Genomic DNA, 23169 nt, shown 5'->3' on the forward strand with positions numbered 1-23169 from the left:
TTATTTGCTTATTGTAATTATGCATAATTTACTGTTATTACTACAGTAAGTATGTAACAAGGACACTGTAAAATAAAGTGTCACCAAATATACTTTTAAGGTTTAAGTAAGTGCACATTCAGTACAAGCACACTTCTTTTCCAGACGGACGGTGTCTGTACTTGCAGTTGGATGGAGACACACACACACACACACACACACACACACAGACACAGAGCTTTATCAGTGCTGTCGTCGATGAAGCGTGTCGATGGTCACCTGGTTGAGGTCTTGTTGATGGAAACTCGTGGATGGCGGCATGTCTCACAGGAGAATACCTCATGTTTACATTCCTCTGAGATGAGAGGACTAGTCTTCAAAAGAACAGTATGTATTGTCACATTTTGGTGTGGCAAATTACAGGTCCTTTCTGCAAGTCTCTTCACATCTCTGAAGCCTCCACCGATGGAGAGACACAAGTGTTGTCGACATGTTCAATGAGTGTTTACTGGACTGTAGATGTGAGTTTAAATTAAATGTTGAAAGTGTGAAAGAGTACATGAACTCGCAGCTGTTGCGTTGTAGATGAATAATACTGAGGGGCTTTAACTGTTTAGACACTTACTGTAGATCACACTGTAGAAAGATATATGTATTTACATTAATAATCAAAATCAAATGTCATATGTGCTCTTTATTTTCATGCTCAATGTCTTTTAATCAGCAGGTCAAAAGATCAGGAAGGAATTATTGAGATTTTTTAATGTTTTTCAAAGAAGTCTCTTCTGCTCATCATGACTGCTTTTATTTGAGCAAAAGCACAGTAAAAACAGTAATATTGTAAAATATTAGTACAATTTAAAATAGCAGTTTTCTGGGTGAATATATAAAGTGTAATTTATTCCTGTGATCAAAGCTGAATGTTCAGCATCATTACTCCAGTCTTCAGTGTCACATGATCCTTCAGAAATCACTCTAATATGATGATCTGATGCTCAAATATAAAAAATAAAGAGACATTATTTTAAATTGTTAGTTTTTATTGTATTTTTTAAGAAATACAGCCTTGGTGAGCAGAAAAAAATCTTAAATAAATAAATTTTGACAAACGATATAGTAATTAGACTTGCATTTCTGTCATTGAAAACTTGTCTTTTAGAAAACTTGAAATATTACGGAGCCCCTAAAGGGACATGGTGATGGAAAAAAATATGAGATGTCAATGGTTTTGCGTTCTCTTGCCAACGTTTTGCGTCACCCCGAGAAAACTTTGTGTTCTTTGCGAGCGAAGTTTCTCAGGGGAACTATATCTCTTTCCATCACCATGTCCACTATACTCATGGATTACTTTTATAATGCTTTTTGTAATTGTCAGAGCTTGACAGCACATTTCATCATGTAGAAAAGATCTTTTTGTGTTCCACAGAAGAAAGGCAGTCCCGCAGGCTGAAGCATGAGGGTGAGTAGATAAGGACGATGTTGTGGGTGACGTACAGTGAGTAATGTCGTTGTTCTCAGTGTCATGTGGGCAAAAGAACATGTTTCTTAACGCATGCATCTGTTGTTGACGTCACTAGTCACTTCACTTTGATTGCACTGCTGTAAATAAAGCCCTGCAACATGATTCATGTCTTTGAAAGTATTACATGTTGTCAATGTTTGGTTTAGTAATGTTTGTGCTGTCTTTTGTGAACGCTCTGCACAGTTTTTATGATCTCTACCTTTCATGGTTCTGCAAACACTGCATTGGCTCCCTATTAAACATCGTAAAAATTTTAAAATATTGTTGATTACTTACAAAGCACTAAATGGTTTAGCTCCGCAGTACTTGAGCGAGCTCTTAACACATTATAGTCCTTCACGTCTATTGCGATCTCAAACTCAGGCCAGTTGATAATACCTAGAATATCTAAATCGACTGCTGGCGGTAGATCCTTTTCATATTTATCACCAAAACTTTGGAACAGTCTTCCTACCATTGTCCAGGAAGCAGACACACTCTGTCAGTTCAAAGCTAGACTAAAAACACATCTCTTTGCCCTAGCATACACATAATACATTATAGACTTCTATAATTCAATGTTAGGCTGCATAGATTAGGTCAGCCGGAACTGGGAACACTTCCCTTAAATCCAGATGTACTCGTTACATCATAAGAAGAATGGCATCTACGCTAATATTAGTGTCTTTGTTTATCCCGAGGTTTTCCCGCAGCCTGCCGGATCCAGATCTGATGAAGGACCTGCGCCTGGACACACACACACACACACACACACACTCCAGATCTGATGAAGGACCTGCTCCTGGAGACACACACACACACACACACACTCCAGATCTGATGAAGGACCTGCTCCTGGAGACACACACACACACACACTCCAGATCTGATGAAGGACCTGCGCCTGGACACACACACACACGCACACACACACACTCCAGATCTGATGAAGGACCTGCGCCTGGACACACACACACACACACACACACACACTCCAGATCTGATGAAGGACCTGCGCCTGGACACACACACACACACACACTCCAGATCTGATGAAGGACCTGCTCCTGGAGACACACACACACACACACTCCAGATCTGATGAAGGACCTGCGCCTGGACACACACACACACACACACACACTCCAGATCTGATGAAGGACCTGCGCCTGGACACACACACACACACACACAGACACACACACACTCCAGATCTGATGAAGGACCTGCGCCTGGACACACACACACACACACACACACACACTCCAGATCTGATGAAGGACCTGCGCCTGGACACACACACACACACACACACACTCCAGATCTGATGAAGGACCTGCGCCTGGACACACACACACACACTCCAGATCTGATGAAGGACCTGCGCCCGGACACACACACACACACACACACACTCCAGATCTGATGAAGGACCTGCGCCTGGACACACACACACACACACACACTCCAGATCTGATGAAGGACCTGCGCCTGGACACACACACACACACACACACACTCCAGATCTGATGAAGGACCTGCGCCTGGACACACACACACACACACACACACTCCAGATCTGATGAAGGACCTGCTCCTGGAGACACACACACACACACACTCCAGATCTGATGAAGGACCTACGTCTGGACACACACACACACACACACACACACTCCAGATCTGATGAAGGATCTGCGCCTGGACACACACACACACACACACACACACACACTCCAGATCTGATGAAGGACCTGCGTCTCTGGACACACACACACACACACACACACACACTCCAGATCTGATGAAGGACCTGCGCCTGGACACACACACACACACACACACTCCAGATCTGATGAAGGACCTGCGCCTGGACACACACACACACACTCCAGATCTGATGAAGGACCTGCGCCTGGACACACACACACACTCCAGATCTGATGAAGGACCTGCGCCTGGACACACACACACACACACACACTCCAGATCTGATGAAGGACCTGCGCCTGGACACACACACACACACACACACTCCAGATCTGATGAAGGACCTGCTCCTGGAGACACACACACACACTCCAGATCTGACGAAGGACCTGCGCCTGGACACACACACACACACACACTCCAGATCTGATGAAGGACCTACGTCTGGACACACACACACACACACACACACACACACACACACACACACACACTCCAGATCTGATGAAGGATCTGCGCCTGGACACACACACACACACACACACACTCCAGATCTGAAGAAGGACCTGCGTCTGGACACACACACACACACACACACACACTCCAGATCTGATGAAGGACCTGCGTCTGGACACACACACACACACACACTCCAGATCTGATGAAGGACCTGCGTCTGGACACACACACACACACACACACACACACACACACACACACACACACACACACACACACACACACACACACACACTCCAGATCTGATGACTCATTGAATACTCATTGAACACACACTGATGCATTCATCATTAAAAACTATAATCTCATTGTGTTTTAAGTCATTCCACTGCTGCCATCAAGAGTGAAATACCTACACTAACATATTCATTAACAGATGCAAGTTTCAAAATTAAAATCAGTGTTAGCACAGATGATGGTTATTTTATGGATTGGTTTACTGTCTTTATATTATAATGCAGTTGGATGTTAGTCAGTTAGGGTTCTTGCTCTTCTTTTGGGCCACAAAATGTGTCCATTTTCTAGAGCAAGTTTGATTTAGTTTACCCCGAAATGTTAATTAATGCATTAATTAACAAGCATGTACTAACGTGTAGTTAAGATGGTATATTCATACAGGAATTCATACGACTCGTGTCGTAGTTAAGGTTAGTTCCTCATTAGTACATGTCTTAACTCATCATTAGTTCAAGTAATTATTAATTCAGGTATTAGTGCATGATTATTCATGTACTATTATTGTAAAGTGTTACCCCTTTTTTCAAACATTTTCAAGGCTTGCACCTTGAAATCTATGTCTCGTCCTGATGAAGTGTGTGAAGTATATAAAGCACCTGGATGTTTTCACCAGCAAAACAAAGACATTTGTTTCCTCTCTGAAAACATTCCTGGCATTCCACCGCCCCCCGACTACGCTCATTATATCGGGCTGTGGTTCGGGACCGTCCGTGATGTTTGGCAGCGACCCATGGGGTTTCACAGTCAAACAGAGCAGGACAAAACAATACAGTCCACTCATCCAAACCATAATGATACGCCGTACTGAAGCACTCGGCGAGGGCTGCACGGAGAAACCAGAAGTTCATAATCTTCAGTTCTAAAAATATGAAGCCATATCAGACTAAAGAATAACAGAGTTTTCCCTGTGTTGTGTCTGGATCTGCTGTCGCTGAGGGACTGAGCACCAGAGAGAGGAAATGCCGGGAGATCGGCACATGTGTGGAGAAAACACTCGTGTCAGAGCTGTCTGGGAATGTCATTGACATCTGCCATGCAGGAGCGCTGGCCTCGAAACCCAACGATTTGACCTCTTGACCCTGAAAAACCAGATGCAGAAATAGTTTACACACACTTTGATCACTCACATACATCAATGTGTTCTCAGAGGCCGTTTACAAGACACTGTCTTCAACTAAAAAGAGGAATTTTAATGCGTTTAATGCGTTACGGTTAAGGGGTCTGAAACCGCCTCAGGTTACGACTGTGACCTATGGTCCCTGAGAACAGGGAACGAGACACTGCGTTGATTGGCACTATTGGGGAACGCCTCCACGTGAACCGTGTCTGAAACGCTTATCAACTCACGGCAGTCATATGGGCCGGCGACAGCCTATGACGTCACTACTAGTGCGACCCGGGAGTATATAAGGCACGCCTAGGGAACGTGTCATCCACTTATCGTCTGAAGGGACTGTTCAGCAGGGCGGACGTCTCGTTCCCTGTTCTTGGGGAACAGAGGTTACAGGCGTAACCTGAGACGTACCCTTTCGAAAGGGAACTCGCACTGTGGACGGTATACCAGCGCCACCATGCTGAGGGAGTGCATGCAAAGAATCTGTGACAAATATCAAAAATGGCGTTTTTTTTATTTTTTATTTTATTTTTTTATTTAACATTCAGACATACATACAAACCAACATAGTGCAGTAGTGAGCAATCTTGTAAATCCATAATCCCAGAAGTGACATAAAAGTAATTTAAGTGTTTGATCTAAGTGTGTATGTGAGCGGGTGTGAGTGTGAGTATGTGTATGTGTATGTGTATGTGTATGTGTATGCGTAAACAAAGTAACCATATATTATTTATTACCATTGTCATTACCATCACCACCCTACTCCAAAAAATGGCGGTTTTAGTGAATAACAGAACCGCTCCCCCTTCAGGTCACACACACTGTCAGCGACATTATTCCCTACGAACACTGCCAAAGCTAAGCCTCAAAGAGGCCTCCGATGAAACCGATTCCTACCAAGGCCACTCAAATACTGTGTGTTACTGTTATCTTTGTTTTTATTTCATTCTTTCAATTTCAAAAGATACTACTCATGCAAAAGAAAAAACAAATAAAAATACACTTACCTTTCATTACAGTAATTAGCTGCATTCCAGTGGTCTGAGTGGGTAATTGTTTTTTGTCTTTGCTAATTTTTGCTTCAGTGAGTCGATCCAAATCTTCTGATTCTGGTCCATAGTTGTTGCTTTTATAGCGACCTAACTGACCCACCGTGTGCTACTGTCCCTCTGTTCTCTGCCAGTGTGTTCTGTACCATTTGTTGGTCATTTGCCGTTTTTTTTCCTTGTTTAGTAGTTTTCTTTTCTTTTTATCTAACATATTTTTCTCTGCCCAGTTGTGTTGTGGTTCCCTGTTAGATTAGATAAGATCTCTTTTTTTATCTAATTAGCGGTTCCCTGTTCCTTGATCATTAGGGCTGGTGCTGGAGTTTGGACTTCTGCTGTGAAGTACTGCCTGTTTCTGACTGTGAGCTGGGATGTCCCTGTTGGTTCTGTCTGCTCCTCGCCTGACCCTGCTTGTCTGATACTGATTCTCGCCTCACGATTTGGATTTGATTATCCTGGACAGCTTGAACTGTATTACTGTTTCAATAAATTAAAGTTAAGCATTCTTCTGTTTTTGGGTCCTCCTTCCTCAGAACCTCACAGTTGCTGGTTTTACCCGTTGTGTACCCTCCATGAAACCTCATTAATTTATAAGCTTTTTAAACAAAACAAACCACTTTACAGTTTATTTTCACACAAAATCTGTTGCTCTACCAATGTTCAATACAAACCTATATAGTGCAATCGTATATGGGTTTCATAAATGCATAAATAAGTTTCATAAAAGCACATGTTTCTTAGTGTAACGATGAGGTAGGAACGAAGCGGAGAGAGAATCCACATGCAAGCACTTCTTTAATAAAACAAACAGGTAATCCAGGGCAGGAACATAGAATAGGAAACAGTAACAAGCAAACAACGATCAACCAACAACAACTGAAGCACAGAGCTTTAAATACACAGGCAAACAAGCTAAACAAGACAACAAGGGCGGGGTTAATTAGAAACATCTGGAGAGACTAAAGCCCCTTTCACACAGAGATTACGGAAAATACACGGATAAAGTGACCTGGGATTTGACCCGGGTTCGTTTGATTTTGCTTCATTCACACTGCCAGTGATTTGCCGGATTTAGAGAGCGCGTTCACACACAACCCGTGTATGTTCCGGAAAGACGCGTGACGTTGGATGTGACGGGTCTCTACTTCAGTCCAGTTTGCAGACATGTTTTCGTTCTTTCTTGTATCGATGACGAACACAAACCTTCTTCTAGAGTAACTGAGCCGCACGATAACTACGTCATTGCAAAGGCTCGTGAATCCTCACTACGACACACCCCTTATACGGCATTGGTTCTGGCTTTTGTTCACACAGCGCGCGTTCCGGGTCTGAACACGGGAATGTTACTATAGGTCCCCAACCCGGCATCGATCCCGGCATCAGTCCCGGGTCGTGTTTGCGTTCATACAAAAGGCACTCTGGCAATTTGCCGGGTTCAAAGCGCCGTGTGAAAGGGGCTTAATAAACACAACGGGGAACTGCTAACATGGGACAAGACAGGGGAACACAGACGTGAATCATGACACTTAGGGTGTGCCTTCAGTCCTGTCGTAGCCTAATGTTGCGCTCAGGGAGATGTGAGTCAACAGCAGATCTGGCCATGAGGAGTAACCCACCCAAGAGCTCTTGCCCAGGACTGCTTCATCATTACCAGTGACATACACTTTAACATGTGTTTTACAGAGTTCAATAGGAAAAAGTCTGGTTTTTGCATCCTACACAAATGGAACACGCACTGCACACCGCCAGTGTGAGTCACCATGAAATCAACATTTACTAGTCTTATTTAAGCTTTTAACTTAGTTATACAAACATATACTTATGTTTATAACATAAACAAACAATTCAGAAAAAAGGTTCCATGAACTCACTTTACAATAAGGTTCATTAGTAAACATTAGTTAATGTATTAACTAACATGAACTAACCATGAGTAATACTTTGTTAATGTTAGTTCATAAAAATAAAGCTGTCCATTGTTTGTTCATGTTATAGTTCACAGTGCATTAACTAATGTTAACAAGAACGTTTGTCCATAACTCTGTTCTCTTCTCTGATGACGAGGGCGGAGCAACTTGTCACTCACATGAGATCCACCAATAGCAAACCACAACCATCCAATCAATTCCACACGGACAAAATTAAGCCACGCCCACATTTGTTCTTGTTCCAAAAGACGTTTCACTCTGATATACGCCACTTCTGTTTCATGCCGACTTTAGGCAGTGTGTGCATTACTGTTTTGCCCAGAAACTGTGACTTGAGACATGTAAGGAACCACTTAGAAAGCCTAAGTAACCATGATTGCCCTTACAACCTGCTCTAAGCATAAACACTTGATACAATTAAAAACTTGATTCGTTTTTTAGGGATTGAAAAAAATTTCAAGTTTACTGACAACATGTTTACATGGTACAGTGAATGAGTGGTGTTTTCATTAGGGCTGGGTGTTGACACAAATTTCATAATTCGATTCATAAGCTTGCGATTCAATTCCAATCCAGTAACCCCTAACCCTAACCCAATCCAGTATCGATTATATTGAATAAAAATAAAAAATGTCTCTCAACTAATGCTGTAAATACAGGAAACCCTGTCAACTGGTACATTACAATAATGTTAAAGGTTAAAATCAACAACTGATTTGTATACAATGAAGGTGTTTTTATTATAATGTTATAATCTTATTTAATATGTATGTCAGACAAGTAGTCGGCAATGTCACATTGTAAAGAAAGACGCATTCTTTTACTAGCAAGTATTACTTTGTCTTCTAGGTAAATTTCATCTTCACAAAGCCAAAAACATTCACTGTAATCTCCTCTGATATAACGTCCCTTTTTACTTCCTTTCAGAAAATGTCAAATCATTTGAATACAAAGGCTCCGAAAACATATCATCCTTGAGTCTGTTGTAAGGAACCTTTCATTTTTCCTGATGACAAAATGTTGTGTTTGATGAATCAGAAAAATAAAAATAAATTATATCTCTTGCATATATTTTATCATTTAATCTTTTTTATTTGTATTATGTATATCTTGCTTCAATAAAAAAAAAAAATCATTATCATGTGTCACGGAGCGCCGATGAAGGAAGATGTGGATACTGAATATAGTTTAACAGAGTTTACTGGTGTCTGACAAGCATTCAACAATAACTGACAACGGATAGAAATACACAAGCTGAACGAGGGAACTAAACAGGCACAGGTGGAGGAAGATTACACGGATTAGGACTTTCATATCAAGTAACCTGTCCTGCTCTGTCTTGTCTGTTGGTGTCATATGGTGCAGTCAAGTCATGTCGTAAAGATCGTATTTACAAGTTGAACGCACATGAACTCCACCACAAAGTCATAAATATGAGTGGAAAGCTGGAGATTTTCTTTGAGCCCCGCTCTTTAGGAGTTGTGGGCGTGTCAGTGAGAAAAATGGCGGAATAACACAATAGCTACTTAAAGTTATTTAGCAGTGATATTGTCAGGCTTTAATATTTACAGCGAAGTAAGCTAATTGCCTGCGCAGAAAATGATGGCATGTAATGTAACGACAAAGTTTGCAGTGGCTTCATAAATTAATTAAAAACATAAAAAAGCTAAGCAAACTTGATGCATATTTCTTTGTTCTTCATTTCCTAGAACTAGTTTAAAAAGCTTGCTGTATTTTTTGTGTAATTAATTAAAATAAATTAGCCTGACACCGTAATCTCAGAGGAAAGTGACTTGAACGCGTAACTGCCATCATAAACACGACTTCCCACCTCATATACTGTACACGACTTCCCACCTTGTATACTGTACACGACTTCCCACCTCGTAAACACGACTTCCCACCTTGTATTCTGTACACGACTTCCCACCTCGTAAAAACGACTTCCCACCTTGTAAACACGACTTCCCACCTCGTAAAAACGACTTCCCACCTCGTAAACACAACTTCCCTCCTCGTAAACACGACTTCTCACCTCGTAAACACGACTTCCCACCTCGTAAACACGACTTCCAAACCTCGTAAACACGACTTCCCACCTCGTAAACACGACTTCCCACCTTGTATACTGTACACGACTTCCCACCTTGTATACTGTACACGACTTCCCACCTCGTAAACACAACTTCCCACCTCGTAAACACGACTTCCCACCTTGTATTCTGTACACGACTTCCCACCTCGTAAACACGACTTCCCACCTTGTAAACACGACTTCCCACCTCGTAAAAACGACTTCCCACCTCGTAAACACAACTTCCCTCCTCGTAAACACGACTTCCCACCTCGTAAACACGACTTCCCACCTCGTAAACACGACTTCCCACCTCGTAAACACGACTTCCCACCTTGTATACTGTACACGACTTCCCACCTTGTATACTGTACACGACTTCCCACCTTGTATACTGTACACGACTTCCCACCTCGTGTACACGACTTCCCACCTTGTATACTGTACACGACTTCCCACCTTGTATACTGTACACGACTTCCCACCTCGTAAACACAACTTCCCACCTCGTAAACACGACTTCCCACCTCGTATTCTGTACACGACTTCCCACCTCGTAAACACGACTTCCCACCTGGTAAACACGACTTCCCACCTCGTAAAAACGACTTCCCACCTCGTAAACACGACTTCCCACCTCGTAAACAGAACTTCCCACCTCGTAAACACGACTTCCCACCTCGTAAACACGACTTCCCACCTTGTATACTGTACACGACTTCCCACCTTGTATACTGTACACGACTTCCCACCTCGTAAACACGACTTCCCACCTCGTAAACACGACTTCCCACCTCGTATTCTGTACACGACTTCCCACCTCGTAAACACGACTTCCCACCTTGTAAACACGACTTCCCACCTCGTAAAAACGACTTCCCACCTCGTAAAAACGACTGACTTCCCACCTCGTAAAAACTACTGACTTCCCACCTCGTAAACACGACTTCCCACCTCGTAAACACGACTTCCCACCTCGTAAACACGACTTCCCACCTTGTATACTGTACACGACTTCCCACCTCGTAAACACGACTTCCCACCTCGTAAACACAACTTCCCACCTCGTATACTGTACACGACTTCCCACCTCGTATACTGTACACGTCTTCCCACCTCGTAAACACGACTTCCCACCTCGTAAACACGACTTCCCACCTCGTATACTGTACACGACTTCCCACCTTGTATACTGTACACGACTTTCCACCTCGTAAACACGACTTCCCACCTCGTATACTGTACACGACTTCCCACCTCCTATACTGTACACAACTTCCCACCTCGTAAACACGATTTCCCACCTCGTAAACACGACTTTCCACCTCGTAAACACGACTTCCCACCTCGTAAACACGACTTCCCACCTTGTATACTGTACACGACTTCCTACCTCGTATACTGTACACGACTTCCCACCTCGTATACTGTACACGACTTCCCACCTCGTAAACACGATTTCCTACCTCGTAAACACGACTTCCCACCTCGTAAACACGACTTCCCTCCTCGTATACTGTACACGACTTCCCACCTCGTATACTGTACACGACTTCCCACCTCGTATACTGTACACGACTTCCCACCTCGTAAACACGATTTCCCACCTCGTATACTGTACACGACTTCCCACCACGTAAACACGCTTCCCACGTCGTAAACACGACTTCCCACCTCGTAAGCACGACTTCTTGTAAACACGACTTCCCATCCTTCCCACTAGGATACGTACCAAAAACCTTTAAGCTGGCTATGATAAAACCGCTTGTTAAAAAAACGCAACTTGATCATACAAAATTAGTCAATTACAGGCCGATCTCGAATCTGCCTTTTCTATCAAAGATATTAGAAAAAGCAGTATCCTCACAACTGTGCTCCTTTCTAGAAAGAAATGATATCTGCGAGGATTTTCAGTCAGGATTCAGACCGTACCATACTACTGTAAGGACTGGGCTAAAAGGGTGAATCTGAATAACTAAATACATCCTGCTAAAGACCCAAAAAGACTGAATGCAACACACACACACACACTCTCTCTCTCAGGAATGGCCAGAGTCATAAAATGCTTTAAACATTCCATGCCATCCCCCATCTCTACAAGAGAGATAACAGAACTTTGACACACACACACACGAACCAACACACACACACATAATGGACCTTTACATTACACGCATAAAACGAGCCATTACCAATTGTATATGATATATTCCTGTATGTCTGTGTGTTTCCCAGTCCATGGTAGTTTAGAAATGATCTCCTAGCGTATCAGTGAAACTCTTGAGAGTTTAAAAGTTATGTATTAAATGTATCTTCATATTCCAATTATGTGTAAATGTTGTGTTTGGTACCGTTTTAATTATCTCGTTCCAACTGATTTGGTCAGATACAGAAGATTACAGTAAAATGTATGTTTTCTATGTTTTTATCATCTTGTGGAATGATTCTGACAAATTCTGACTGGTCATAAAAGAGGCGGATACGGCCATAGTTTAACTTTGACAAGACAAAGAGAATTTGGCCGCCAAAAGTTTCGTTGAATGTCATTGGCCAGTTCGCACCTCAGAGGTGTGGACTCCAGTTCCTCTAAAGAGGACTGAACCTTCCTCTCTCTCTCTTCCTCCCGTGTCCTCGTGTCATGATGTAACGTCTCGCCTCCGGGCGAGTTCTTCGCCTTTCTTTTATTTGTTTCTAGTTTAGTTTGTGTTTTTCAGTTGTAGATAAGTCTCTGTGTTTAATTCCAATCGACGATTGAAAAGAAAACCCCGTGACATATCTCTTCAGCAAATCCATCTACAAGGGACCTTAAAACGAGCGCGCGCTCGCTTTGAAGGAGAAACACGCGCACGTGACCGCGTGACGCGCCGGACCGAGCGAAGCACGCGCTTCTTCGCCAGCCATGCACAGATGGAACATTAACTCCTCGTGATTCCTCCGTTCTACGAAGTGAAACGAACTCAGCCGAACTATTTTCCTTTGGTAATGTTACCCCAAAGACTGTGAACCTCCGTTCAACACGCGCGCCAAGCAGCCCACGTGATGCTTCCTCACACACAAAGGAATCCTCTCACGCACGCGGCCAGACAAGGCCGCGCAGGATTGCCGCGATACAGAGAGACCAAGAAACTTGCGCAAGGATATCTCTTTATAGAGCTTCTAAGAAGTTTTAAGATGATGTTCCGTGTTGTTATCGGAGAGGTGAATGTCTTCCTGCCAATGAAATTCTCCCAATTTTCTCTGTTCTCTCTCTCCCCATCCCCTTTCCTCTCTCTCTCTTACTCGCTCACGCGTGTAAGTTATCCATTGTCCAAACTTTACGCATTTCTAGTTCATTGATGTCTTATTGTATTGTTCATTGATGTCTATGTGTTTGTAAATACCTATATCCCGTGTAACCGTAGTAAATACATAAGTAGTCATGCCTCTATTAAATTAATTATATATTCATTTTGATTGATGTGCTGTCTCTTTGCTCAATTTCAAGTCCCTTAAGTGCAAAAGGTCTTATGCTACATGCTTACTAAAATTAAAAATACCTTAAAGAGAATGTGTTGTGTTTATAGGGCGGGAAACCCAATTCTTCTGGCCAGAGAATTGCGTTTCCTGAAATCCTATAAAGTAAGATGATATTGTGGATCCCACAAATATTATCCTGACAATTGAGCTAATTCATTTTACCTGTTTGTGAAACATGGTCCGTGTAATTAACTACAATCAACTTGTGGTTAATTTCCGGGATTCACACGTATGCATGCAGGTAAAATGACAAATCCTCCCTTAGAGGGAGATTAAATTTAATGTAAGACTGATCTAATCCAAACATGTATGAATAATTATTAATTACCAATTATTAATTATGATATGCAAATTCCCCACGGATTAGATCCGCCCTGAATCCTTACACTACCGAGACAGCTCTTATCAGAGTCACAAATGATTTGCTCTTATCATCCGATTGTGGTTGTATCTCTCTATTAGTGTTACTTGATCTTAGTGCTGCATTTGATACTATTGACCACAACATTCTTTTAAATAGACTCGAAAATGATGTTGGCATTAGTGGAGTTGCACTAGCATGGTTTAAATCATACTTATCTGACTGTTATCAGTTTGTAGCAGTAAATGAAGATATGTCTTATCGATCACAAGTTCAGTATGGCGTACCACAAGGCTCAGTACTAGGACCGTTGCTGTTCACTCTGTACATGCTACCATTAGGAGATATCATTAGGGGAACATGGAATTAGTTTTCACTGTTATGCCGATGATACTCAGCTGTATATTTCTTCACGCCCCGACGAAACTTACCAATTCACAAAATTAACGGAATGCATAGCCGATATAAAAAATTGGATGACTAGTAATTTCCTACTACTAAATTCTGAAAAAACAGAGATTCTAATTATTGGACAAACTTCCACACGTAATAACCTAGTATACTGTCTAACACTTGATGGCTGCTCTGTTAAGTCTTCGTCGTCGGTTAGGAACCTGGGTGTGCTCTTTGATACCAATCTCTCATTTGAAAGTCACGTGTCTAGTATCTGTAAAACCGCATTTTTCCATCTCAAAAACATATCTAAATTACGCCATATGCTCTCACTAACAAATGCAGAACAATTAGTTCATGCGTTCATGACATCAAGGCTAGATTATTGTAATGCTCTACTGGGTGGTTGCCCTGCACGCTTAATAAACAAACTACAGCTAGTTCAAAACGCAGCAGCTCGAGTTCTTACCAGAACCAGGAAGTATGACCATATTAGCACGGTTCTGTCAACACTGCATTGGCTCCCTATTAAACATCGTATAAATTTTAAAATATTGTTGATTACTTACAAAGCACTAAATGGCTTAGCTCCGCAGTACTTGAGTGAGCTTTTAAAACATTATAGTCCTTCACATCTATTGCGATCTCAAAATTCCGGCCAGTTGATAATACCTAGAATATCAAAATCGACTGCTGGCGGTAGATCCTTTTCTTATTTAGCACCAAAACTTTGGAACAGTCTTCCTACCTGTCACGGTTTCAATGTGTTTAGTTCTGTCTTGAGATCTTGTTTCCCCCGTCTTTTGTGACTTTTGGTTCAGTCCTGTTAGTTTTCCCGCCATGTCTGATTAGAAATTCCCTGCACCTGTTTTCTGTTAATCATCCCATTAGTCCCTGTTCATTTAAGCCCTGTGTTTTCCCTCAGTGTTTGTTGGTCGTCGTCCATGTACGGTTGTGTGTTTTGAAGTCCTGGAGTTCCTTTCCCTTTGTTTTTGTATGTTTATAGAAAGTGAAGTTTGTAAATAAATACCTATATCGCCGATTCCGTGTCCTCGTCTTCAGCAGCCTACAGCAACCTGACAGAACGACCAACCATTACAAAAAGAAGAAAGGAAACAGATATTCTACGGTATGGATCCAGCAGTTCTGTTTCTCCTGAACCTGCGTCAAGGAGACCTCACCATAGAGGATTATGTAGGAGAGTTTTGTGAACGCTCTCATCTGGTGGACTTCAATGATGTGGCTCTTAAGGACTTCTTTAGAATAGGTTTAAATGAACCTATCCGGTCTTGTTTGCCAGGTGGGAAGAGTCATTTTTCCCTGGCTCAATACATAGACCATGCCCTTTGGTTGAGCGGCTCAACTTTTACCATGGGAGACATTCAGCCTGAAATCCACGCCAACCCCACCGAGCCTGCATTCCACATCAGTCTTCCCAAGTCTGCACGTCCCGTCACCACTGTTTCCATCCAGCCAGAGACTCTCGTGTGGCCCTGAGCCCGCAAGCTGGTGTCAAACAGTAGGGACTTGGGGGCAAAACTGGCGGATCCGGCGCTTCAATCCGTGCGATCAGCATTATCAAAATCAGTTTTCCCTCTCCGGTCTTCAGTCCCGGGTCTTACTTCCACCTCCAGCCCAGAGTTTCCTTCACCGCTGTTTCCGTCCAGCCCAGAGACCCCTTCACCGCTGGTTCCGTCCAGCCCAGCCAAGCCCTCACCGCTGGTTCCGTCCAGCCCAGCCAAGCCCGCACCGCTGGTTCCGTCCAGCCCAGCCAAGCCTGCACCGCTGGTTCCGTCCAGTCCAGCCAAGCCCTCACCGCTGGTTCCGTCCAGCCCAGCCAAGCCTGCACCGCTGGTTCCGTCCAGCCAATCCGAGCCCGTCGCCTGCCCGCCAGAGCCTGAGCCCGTCGCCTGCCCGCCAGAGCCTGAGCCCGTCGCCTGCCCGTCAGAGCCTGAGCCCGTCGCCTGCCCGTCAGAGCCTGAGCCCGTCGCCTGCCCGCCAGAGCCTGAGCCCGTCGCCTGCCCGCCAGAGCCTGAGCCCGTCGCCTGCCCGCCAGAGCCTGAACCCGCTGATCCTGCGCCAGAGCCCGCTGATCCTGCGCCAGAGCCCGCTGATCCTGCGCCAGAGCCCGCTGATCCTGCGCCAGAGCCCGCTGATCCTGCGCCAGAGCCCGCTGATCCTGCGCCAGAGCCCGCTGATCCTGCGCCAGAGCCCGCTGATCCTGCGCCAGAGCCCGCTGATCCTGCGCCAGAGCCCGCTGATCCTGCGCCAGAGCCCGCTGATCCTGCGCCAGAGCCCGCTGATCCTGCGCCAGAGCCCGCTGATCCTGCGCTAGAGCCCACTGATCCTGCGCTAGAGCCCACTGATCCTGCGCCAGTCCTGTCTAGCCCAGAGTTTCCTTTGCCACTGGTCCTGCTTAGTTCAAAGTCCTCGTCACTGCTGGTCCTCCCCAGCCCAAGACTCTCGTTGCTGCCGGTTCCCCCCTGTCCTGTCAAGTTTCCCATTAAAATTTTGGGGGGGCGCCCACCCGAAGGGTCTTCACCGCCCTGGCCGCCTGAAGGGCCTTCACCACCGTGGCCGCCTGAAGGGCCTTCACCACCGTGGCCGCCTGAAGGGTCTTCACCACCGTGGCCGCCCGAAGGGTCGTCAGCTCCGCCCTGGACGCCCGAGGGTCCGACAGCTCCGCCCTGGACGCCCGAGGGTCCGACAGCTCCACCCTGGACGCCCGAGGGTTCGTCTGCTCAGCCCTGGCCACGCCCACGTCCTGCTCCGCCCTGGCCACGCCCACGTCCTGCTCCGCCCTGGACGCCCGAGGGTCCGACAGCTCCACCCTGGACGCCCGAGGGTTCGTCTGCTCAGCCCTGGCCACGCCCACGTCCTGCTCAGCCCTGGCCACGCCCACGTCCTGCTCCGCCCTGGCCACGCCCACGTCCAGCTCCGCCGTGGCCACGCCCACGTCCAGCTCCGCCGTGGCCACGCCCACGTCCAGCTCCGCCGTGGCCACGCCCACATCCAGCTCCGCCCTGGCCACGCCCACGTCCAGCTCCGCCGTGGCCACGCCCACATCCAGCTCCGCCATGGCCACGTCCACAGCCGGTTCCACCCTGGTTCCCCAAGCTACCAGCTCCGCCCTGGAGGCTTCCCGTCCCTGCATCACCATGCCCTCGTCAGCCTCCAGGGCGCCCACCCTCCCACCCCTTTGGATGTTGTACGGCGCGAGGTCGCGCCTTCGGAGAGGGGGGGGTACTGTCACGGTTTCAATGTGTTTAGTTCTGTCTTGATATCTTGTTTCCCCCGTCTTTTGTGACTTTTGGTTCAGTCCTGTTAGTTTTCCCGCCATGTCTGATTAGAAATTCCCTGCACCTGTTTTCTGTTAATCATCCCATTAGTCCCTGTTCATTTAAGCCCTGTGTTTTCCCTCAGTGTTTGTTGGTCGTCGTCCATGTACGGTTGTGTGTTTTGAAGTCCTGGAGTTCCTTTCCCTTTGTTTTTGTATGTTTATAGAAAGTGAAGTTTGTAAATAAATACCTATATTGCCGATTCCGTGTCCTCGTCTTCAGCAGCCTACAGCAACCTGACACTACCATTGTCCGGGAAGCAGACACACTCTGTCAGTTCAAAGCTAGACTAAAAACACATCTCTTTGACCTAGCATACACATAATACATTATAGACTTCGATAATTAAATGTTAGGCTGCATAGATTAGGTCAGCCGGAACTGGGAACACTTCCCTTAAATCCAGATGTACTCGCTACATCATAAGAAGAATGGCATCTACGCTAACTTTAGTGTCTTTGTTTATCCCGAGGCTTTCCTGCAGCCTGCCGGATCCAGGCCGTATCCAGATCTGACGAAGGAGATTCGCCTGGACCCGATGACAATGCAGTGCTGAAGTGTCAACTATCCTCTCCCTATGGAGGATCCCTTTCCCACTCTACAGATAAAGCGTTGTTGAAAATCCGGTTCGCGTACCTCGAAGTGATAAAATAAAATTCTGTATCAAATTTATAGGCAAGACAAGTAATTTGTTTAGGCATGGTTTGTTGGGAAATTACAAACCTGCGCACACATATTCAAACGAATTTAACTATAGAATCAATTTTTAATGCGCATGTGAACGCCATCCGGTCACAGGTTCGCGTTTAAAGTCTGTTTAGAGAGAACGCCGTCGTCTTAGTGGCCCCTAATGTAATAACAAATGATAATTTTGCTGGAAGTGAATCAATCAAAACCAACTTTAGCTGGAAATAACATTATTCAAAATCGCTATAAAGCCAAAACAATCTCTGTTACCGTAAATTGTATGTTTATCTCTGTAAAGCTGCTTTGAAACAATCTCCATTGTTAAAAGCGCTATATAAATGAAGATGACTTGACTTGACTTGACTTAAACACGACTTCCCACCTCGTAAACACGACTTCCCACCTCGTAAACACGACTTCCCACCTCGTAAACACGACTTCCCACCTCGTATACTGTACACGACTTCCCACCTCGTAAACACGACTTCTCGTAAACACGACTTCCCACCTCGTAAACACGACTTCCCACCTCGTATACGGTACACGACTTCCCACCTCGTAAACACGACTTCTCGTAAACACGACTTCCCACCTCGTAAACACGACTTCCCACCTCGTATACTGTACACGACTTCCCACCTCGTAAACACGACTTCCCACCTCGTATACTGTACACGACTTCCCACCTCGTAAACGCGATTTCCCACCTCGTAAACACGACTTCCCACCTCGTAAACACGACTTCCCACCTCGTATACTGTACACGACTTCCCACCTCGTAAACACGACTTCCCACCTCGTATACTGTACACGACTTCCCACCTCGTAAACACGACTTTCCACCTCGTAAACATGACTTCCCACCTCGTAAACACAACTTCCCACCTCGTAAACACGACTTGAACACACCAATAGACTGGTTGGTGTCAGTGTATGAAGGTAATAAGATGTCATAAAGAATCACATTCGCAGGGTAAGATTTGTGAAATTGTACATAAGATTGCAAGCGTAAATTATATTTGCATGCGCAAGAGAAGATTTGTAAAGGTGTAAATCGCCCTTCAAGTGTAAGAAAAAAATATTTGCAGCATTAACTGTTATTTGTAAGTGTAATTCGTGTATTTTGAAGCTGCAGCTTCATGCTAATGCAAAATAAATATGATCTGTATTCTTCAGACTTTCGTTTTTCCGCGCTTACACTTTTGGCACGGTTTTTGCGCACAAATGCGGCCAAAAGCATTGCAGGCCTGTGAACAGCAATCTGCAAGCGAAAACAACAGAGGCAGGAACTGGAAAACAGATGAATTGCGTAAAATCAAACTTGGTGAAAAAAAATAACTGTTACAAATCACTTTTTGTGTACATGGGGCAAAAAAGTTCCCGAAATAACCCGATTTGTACAGTTGCGTCTTTCTTTTTCCTGCGCTTCCAGTGTTGTAGGATATCTAACGGCAGATTAAGTAAAACCGTGCATCTTCATTATGAGTCCTAATTAGGGTGACCAGAAGTCCCGAAAAATTCGGGACAGTCCCGAAATCTAAGCTGTTGTCCCGAATCCCGAAACCGGCCTTAATTGTCCCGAAAATTATACTAAAGCAAAATCTTGATATAAAACATTAAAAACTGTACGTGGAAGTTGAGTCGTCCTGCAGCCAGCCCACTCTGAAGCTGCAGCAGCCCAGCCGCGAGGACGCTCTTGATGCACAAATGGATTCAAAGTGTTCACGCGTATAACTAGACGCGTAGGCGCGAATTTGACGCGCTATTCGCGTCTGGTGTGAACGCAGCATTAAAGGAGTGATTGATTGGTCGCGTCACTGTGTGCAAAAAAAAACTTCGGCTTAATGTCTGATGTCGGGTTACACTTGAAGCAAATCATCTACACAATTATTTAGTTTTCCTATTTAATGACCGACAATTTAGTTGTAGGCCTAATAATAATTTTGGCATAAGGCTTATTAGCGTTAGGCTATAGCCTGAAAGGTCTGATTTAGCCTGTGGACTGTTAGTAACACTTTTTTTTTTTCACAATGACATTTGAGGTCATGATTTTAATGTTTTTTATTATTTATTTATTTTTTTGTGGGAGACTAAGACTAATGACAGACTGTTGATCTTTGAATAAAAATATATGTTTGGTTCAGGTCTGAACCAAAACATATTTTGAACCAAAACCTGACATATTGAACCAAAACAGGTCAGGTCAACGAGTTTAACACAGACAAGAGTCCAGCTTAGACACACACACACTGTCCCTCGTCTTCTGATGATGTGTCTGTTCAAACTGCCTCCATGTTGTAAAATGTGCTGTCTATCTCTAAATAATATCGTATGGAAATCAGTAACAGAGCCATTCTGTGAATTCTTCTTGTGTGTATTATACCCTCTAGAGGGTAAACCGGGCACTGCATGATGCGCTCCTGAACCCCTCACTAATGTCACAAACAATTATATCACAAGAAATGCAAGCTTGTAAGGCTTCGTAGTGACAACAAAATTGTATGAAGAAATGTTTCAGAGAAAAACTATCAGTTTTATTTTTCTAGTGAAGTAAGTCACAAATAAGGGTAATTTATACTTAAAGTCCCCCTGTAGTCAATAATTGTATCCCTTAAAACTCATTTTTGATAACCAAAATGACATATTTAAATGTTTTTTTCCCTTGAAAAAAATTCGTCATGTATTACCTAAAACTGCTTGAATGTAACTCGACACCCTTGCCTCATTTAGTATACGCGGTTCTATGAATATGCAAATGAGCCCCGCCTCCACTCACTCACTCAGCTCAGAGATCCACTGGTTGACGATCACACGTTGATCTGATTGGTTACAAGGTCGTTTGTGACGTCAGAAACACCAGCGATTTCAAACCGTGTTTTTGAGACTCTTTGGTTCACTGCAGTTTTAATGGGCTATTAGGTGGCTTACATTACAATTAGTGCATCCCAAATCGTAGTATGTTCCAAAGATACACGGATGATGGTCTACTTTTTCCGGTCAGAATCCCAAGTGCGGATCCGTGCGCACTCTAACGGACAATATTGCCCACAACCCAACCCGCGTTGAACGAGGATTCAATTAGAACTACAAACATTAATAAAAAGTTATAAAACTACAAACATGGCAGACATGCAAGTCCGACAGAGGTTTAGATAAAGGGGTTTGAATGATTAATAATCAGTATCTAACTTGACGAAAATATAATTCATTGTTATCCGCATTATATTTAATCTGTGAAAGCATTGTGAACCTTTATAAACATACGTTTGATCATTAACGCTAAAATCAGTGGTCTCAAACTCGCGGCCCGCGGGCCATTTGAGGCCCGTGGGGTGATATTTAGAGGCCCCCTACTTGACATTAAAGTTTAATGTTAGTGGTCGCCCGTCGTTGCGTGTGCCGCGTTTTTTTTTTTTTTTGTATCCCTTATGGGCTACCATAGATAGTCTCGTGACAGCTTACGATGGGTTTGTTGTGTATAAGGAAAAGACAAAGAAAGTTTGTAAAATGAACTTCAACTGTCAGAAGGACAGCTCATGAAGAACCAATCATGTACAGAAAGGAATGTTCAAATTCAGAGGAACAGTTCAGAAGAAACGTTAATAATAAAGATTGAGAAGATTGGATCAGTTGTGCTCCTTTTTTGGAATACTTGAATACTATTTTTTTGTGGAATACTTGAATACTATTTTTTTGTGGAATACTTGATGCGGCCCAGCCTGACCCAGACTCTACCTCCAGCGGCCCCCAGTTAAGTTGAGTTTGAGACCCCTGGCTAAAATGGATCATTATATTCGAATTGCAAACACAGGAGTAGAGTCTCTGTATGAAAGGCCACGACTGACAGATCAACGTGCTGCTATATTTCTCTCCGAAATGGTAGGAAATTCAATAAAATAAGATTTTAACTGTGACAAGATGATTGACAGGTCAGTTTAAATGGTGACAGGACCCGTAAAGATGTCTGTTAAAAAGACAAAATTATGACGAATTCTGCTACACACTCAAAAGTATGTACTTTTAGGGCATAGGCAAATTGGGACGCAGCATCAGTCACTTCTACTCCCTGAATGAATCAACAGTTTTTTTAACTAATCGTTTGACTGAATGATTCAATGACTAACTTGTTAAGACAATGATTTCCCGCCGCCTACTGGCCATTATTATCATTTCATTTTAACTGAGGGACTGAAGGATGAAGACTGAACTCTGTTTTTGTTTTCGGTTGTGATTGCAACAATAGTTCTGGGTAAAGAGATATAATGGGTTGATAAATAGAATATTAAGAGCGAAATATGATATAACATTGTAAATAGAGAAAGTAATTGCATTCACATTACATACAATGTTTTTGTCTTTTGTTCTCATCCGACTGTTTCTTTGAAATATAATGAATCTTTATATAAATGTAGTATTGGGGGTAACTCATTACAAGTATTAACTTAAGTTACGTAATCAGATTACTTTTTCAAGTAACTATAAAGCAACGCATTAATTTTAAAATGTACAACAAAATATCTTTTACTTTTTCAAATAAGTAACGCAAGTTACTTTGTTTTCCCATTTATAGACTAACAGCTCTCCTGTCCTCCTGAGACAAATCGAAGTGCAGAGGCGTTGTGTGTGCGTGTGTGTGTGTGTGCGTGTGTGTGTGAACCTATTTTTTACAGTCTATGGTGTGAACATGATGGTTATTGTAGTTCTAGACTAAATGTGAGCGTGCATTTCCTCATCTCACTTACACACAAAAAAAAATTTTCAATATT

This window comes from Rhinichthys klamathensis, unplaced genomic scaffold (assembly GCF_029890125.1).
Source record: "Rhinichthys klamathensis goyatoka isolate OS25496 unplaced genomic scaffold, OSU_Roscu_1.1 h1tg000726l_1, whole genome shotgun sequence".
Lineage (NCBI taxonomy): Eukaryota > Metazoa > Chordata > Actinopteri > Cypriniformes > Leuciscidae > Rhinichthys > Rhinichthys klamathensis.